This window comes from Montipora capricornis, chromosome 9 (assembly GCF_036669925.1).
Source record: "Montipora capricornis isolate CH-2021 chromosome 9, ASM3666992v2, whole genome shotgun sequence".
Classification (NCBI taxonomy): Eukaryota; Metazoa; Cnidaria; class Anthozoa; order Scleractinia; family Acroporidae; genus Montipora; species Montipora capricornis.
Window position 1 is genome coordinate 13,213,655 of NC_090891.1, and position 5,000 is coordinate 13,218,654.

The 5,000-nt window shown below is 40.0% G+C and overlaps 1 protein-coding gene and 1 long non-coding RNA gene across 5 annotated transcripts in view; one reads left to right on the forward strand and one right to left on the reverse strand.

The window, feature by feature from the left end:
• Positions 1-5,000, forward strand: part of LOC138016671 (uncharacterized) — a 310,549-nt gene that overhangs the window by 132,463 nt on the left and 173,086 nt on the right. The window lies entirely within an intron of this gene.
• Positions 1-5,000, reverse strand: part of LOC138016670 (uncharacterized) — a 171,002-nt gene that overhangs the window by 106,987 nt on the left and 59,015 nt on the right. The window lies entirely within an intron of this gene.

The following is a 5,000-nucleotide window of genomic DNA, read 5'->3' on the forward strand; positions in this document are numbered from 1 at the left end:
AACGTAACGACACAGTTAATTTGATATAGTGTATTAATTTGTAGTATTTTCCATCTAAACTGATGGGAGGCACGCCTTATAGAGTCTGATGTAACTTATAAAGTAGGTCTAACCATGCAGTTAATTTGATATAGTATACTGTGGTATTTTGGTTGGTTATGGTCACATGATGTAAGATGATGTAAGAGGATGAAAATAAACAGTTGCGAGAGATAACGTGTGTGTGTTTCATTTTTCTTCACTGTTCGCTTCTAAAACTATTTGGAATACAAAATTGGCGACGAGGATAGGATCAGAAAGGTGAACAGGGTGTACATATGGCTCAAGTCATTGGTAATTTAGGTCCGTTTGACGAGAAGTCTGAGAAGTTTAGCGATTACGCCGGTCTATTTCAAGCATACGTCGCGGCGAAAGGCATCGAAGATGAAAGAAAGTAAATGTTTTTCTGCCTGTTATTGGTTCAGATGCTTATAAGTTGCTGAAGAACTTGTGTTACCCTGACAATCCGAATACAAAGACCTTTACGGCTTTGTCGCAAATTTTGCAGGGCCACTACGAACCTGCTCCTATTGTGATTGCTGAAAGACGCAAGTTTTGGACTGGTTCACAGCGGCAGGTACAAAACGCAGGTCACAGGTCATAGGGCACAGGTCACCGGTCACAGGTCACAGGTCACTTATTTCACTTATAAAGAAAGTATCCTAAACATTCATAAAAGCTAACCTTAGGCCTGTTTGGGCCTAAAGAAAAGTTTTTAGGCCTAAGGTTAGCTTTCTAAATCTGACGGTTCCATAAGGGTGCGTGCCGATTATAAGGGAATTAATGAGCGCATTAAGGATGATGTGTACAAACTACCTAATGTGCAAGACATGTTTGCTATGCTATCTCAAGATGGGACTAGCCCTGATGCATTTTCAGTAATTGATTTGGCAAGTTCTTACAATCAATTGTTTTTGGATGGAGAGTCGTCTGAATTGCTTACCATTAACACTCGAAAAGGTTTATTTAAACCCAAGCGATTGTGTTTTCGTGTGAAAACTGCCTCTTCCCAGTTTCAGAGGGTCATGGATTCAATCTTGTCAGGTCTTAAGGTGTGTTGGTCAGAGTAGATGACATTCTGGTGGCAACATCAGGTGGAGTCACTGCTAACATGGAAGCTATCAAACAGGTCCTGGGTAGATTGGCAAAACACAATGTTAGATTAAAGTGTCAGTTCTTCCAAACTCAAGTGAAGTACATGGGACACATTTTGAGTAAACATGGAATCAGTCCTGTTAAGAGCAAGGTGGATGCAATTCGATTAGCACATAGACCTAAAGATGTATTGCAGCTGAGGTCATTTTTGGAAGTGTTGAATTACTACTCAAAGTTCATCAAAGATTTTTCATCTAATTGCACCCACTGTATGAGCTTCTCATTAACAAGACTGAGTGGTTTTGGACCAAGGAATGTGAGGCGGCTTTTATATGGGCTAAAGTAATTCTTTCAAGTGAACAGGTTTGGTCCATCATGAGCTATCATGACCCCCAAAAACCTCTCATACTGAGTGCAGACAAGAGAAAATGTGAGGACAGAGAGGGAGTCTCAGGGCGTTGGCCGGGATATGTCATGTCCACGAAAGTTATTTTTAGACGAGCGGAAGTCGGAGTCTGTCTTCCGAGACGTCCGCCTGCAGTCTTGTCTCGCTCGGTTCTTAGTGAAAAGAGAAAATGGCGGACCACGTGGAAGGCTGATGAATAAATATTCATCATGTCTTTTCAAAATACATGCGGACGTCTCGGAAGACAGACTTCCGCTAGAACAAAGACTTCTGCTCGTCTAAAAATAACTTTCGTGGACATGACATATCCCAAGGGCTGGACCGTGAGCCTCCCTCTCTGTCCCCTCATTTTCTCTTGGTGCAGATGCCAGTCTATATGGATTGGAGCTGTGTTGAGTCATCGCATGGAAGGCGGCACTGAGCGGCCTGTGGAGTTCGCTTCTCGCACACTCAACAATGCAGAAAAGAATTATACCCAAATAGAAAAAGAGGGCTTGGCAGACTGGCCATCATACCATTCAAATTCCAAAGAAGCTTGTTGGAAGAATTACATAAGTGCCATTCAGGGATGTGCCGTACAAAGGCACTTGCCAGGTCTTTTGTGTGGTGGCCTGGAATTGGCCTAGATATAGAGGACAAAGTAAGGCTTTGTAATGTTTGTACCAAGGCACATCAAGCCCCTAAGGCAGTTCCCTTATTACTGTGGCCTTAGTCGACTGAACCTTGGCAAAGAACGCACATTGATTATGCTGAGGTCAAGGGTCAACACTTTCTTCTTGTGGTTGACAGCCATTCTAAATGGATGGAAGTCTTTCCTATGAACAGCACTACTGCAAATGCTACCATAGAGGCCTTAAGAACTTTGTTTGCTAGATATGGGCTGCCTCATGAATTAGTCAGTGATAATGGCCCACAATTTGTTGCTGGAGAATTCAAGACATTTTTTGAGCTGAATTGCATCAAGCACAAATTATGCCCTCCCTATCATCCCTCCACTAATGGTTTGGCTGAGAGACATGTTCATACCTTTAAACTCATGTATCAGTCTTGTCCTGATAGGGGGACAATTCAGCACAAGCTGGCTTATGTCTTGTTCCGCTACCGAAACAACCCCCACACCACAACGGATAAGACTCCTGCACAACTGTTTTTGAAGAGGGAACCCAGAACACACCTCTCTTTGGTAAAGACCAGTTTACAAAGGCATGTAGAAAAGAAACAACTTGCAGCAAAATTGTGTAAAGATGGGCTTAACCTAAAGGGGCGAATTTTTCATCTGTACCAGCCAGTCAGGGTTAAAAACACCAGGGGGGAAGGGAGAGATGGATACCGGTTACACCTGTGGCTGTGAAAGGACCAGAAACCTATCTCGTTCGAGTTCCAGGTAATGATCGTCGTTTTGTGCATGCTAATCACTTGATACCCGATGATGCCCGAGGAATGAGTGCCCATAATAAGGAAACGGTGTCGCCAGAAATGGTAGGGTATAATCCACCATTAGATTTTCAGAGGGAACCTGTCATTCCCATAAATAGGTCGCAAGTTTAGTCTGAAGTAGACAATGAGGTTTCTCGCAAGTCTAGTGTTATCTCTTCACCTCTTGGTAATAATGATAGTGATTTAGAAGGTGACATTTGTGTTCACAGTCCTGATCAAGTGATTACCAAACCTGTCATGCCCGTCCACTTTGAGTCTAGACCAGACCAAGTGGTTACTCGATCAGGACGGGTAGTCAAGCCTCTAAACAGATTGGATTTGTAGTTGTTTTGTTTTGTACGTTACGTTTAATGTTTAGGAAACTGTATAGGAAGGAGGAAATGTAGTATTTTGGTTGGTTATGGTCACGTGATGTAAGATGATGTAAGAGGATGAAAATAAACAGTTGTGAGAGATAACGAGTGTGTGTTTCATTTTTCCCCACTGTTCGCTTCTAAAACTATTTCGAATACAAAATATACTCATTTGTAGTATTTTCCATATAAACTGGCGGGAGGCACGCCTTATACAGTACGGTGTTACTTGTAAAGTAGGACTAACCATGCAGTTCATTTGTTATAGTATACTAATTTGTAGTACTTTCCATTTGAAATGGCGGGTAGCACGCCTTGTACAGTTCGATGTAACTTGTTAAGTAACTGTAACCATGCAGTTAATTTGTCATACTACATTAATTTGTAGTATTTACCATCTAAACTGGCGGGAGGTACGCCTTATACAGTTCGATAAAACTTTTGAAGTAGGACTAATCATGCAGTTAATGAAGTATTTTTCATCTGCTTCTGTAGATAAATGGGTTTGAACAACTTAGAAGTACACTACTATGGGAACTTACTTGAAACAATGCTTAATTTAACACATTTTTAACCACAGTTTATTATGGTGGTGCATTGTTTGGAGAGCTTAGAAGTATAGTACTAAAGGAAATTACCATCAAACAATGGTTACGAAATTTTTCAGGACAGTTTATTATGGTGGGTGCATTATCGGTGTAAGTTGTTTGATAATAGTCTTGGGCCCAGTTCAGATACCAAACCTAATAACATCAATCAATTACATGAAAAAAACAATGTAGCATATGAATCAATGTGAAATGGCTGAGCCATTCTCGTAGCTGCTATTTCAGCTTTCGAGCAGGTTCAATTCAGATACTGAATTTTTCTTAGGTGGAACGTAAATTACTGTGAGCGGGGATTATGAGAGCATACAGTGCACGTAAACGTATTTTATGGCAAATTATATGTTTTTCTAAGGTCAGCCTAAGTTTTTAATATTTTGCAATCAAACGTTTGGTACCTGAACTCAGCCTTAAATTCCATTTTCGCTTTTACATTGCCAAGTCTACTGCTGTAAGGGATATTGTATGCTTTTGGGATTCAAAATGTGCATTCATCTAAAGAAATCGTTGTATTGGCAAAAACAAAAGCCACGGTATTAGAGGCAACCTGAAAGCACTTCTGCAGGTTACATTTCCAAAGAAGAAAGGCAAAAAAATTTCAACAATTTAAAGAGATGTAATAATTGACAGAGGCCTGTTATATACATAGTATTATCGTTGCTCCAAATAATTAAAATTAATTTAGGATTTAAATATAATTATCTATCATAATTAAAACTTTACTTTCATGCAAGTTAATTATTTCTCAAGTGGTGTAATAATTTGCCGGTAGTTGAATGGCATTAGCTTGTTACTATTATCTGGTCAAGTCTAGTCAAGTTTCCTATCGTAAACAAGCATGAAAACCTGGTTATCTGACTGAATTTGGCATGCAGAGCAATGATGCAAAAAATTGTATCTTGGTTACATTTGATATCCCGAGCAATTTTTTACAAAAATACATCCTTGCACACATTTGCTATCCTGAGCAAATCCTCGCAAGATTACGCATTTGGACACATTTGCTATTTTGGGCAAATCTCTGCGAAAATTCTTGTTTAAACACATTTGATATTCCAAGCAAAC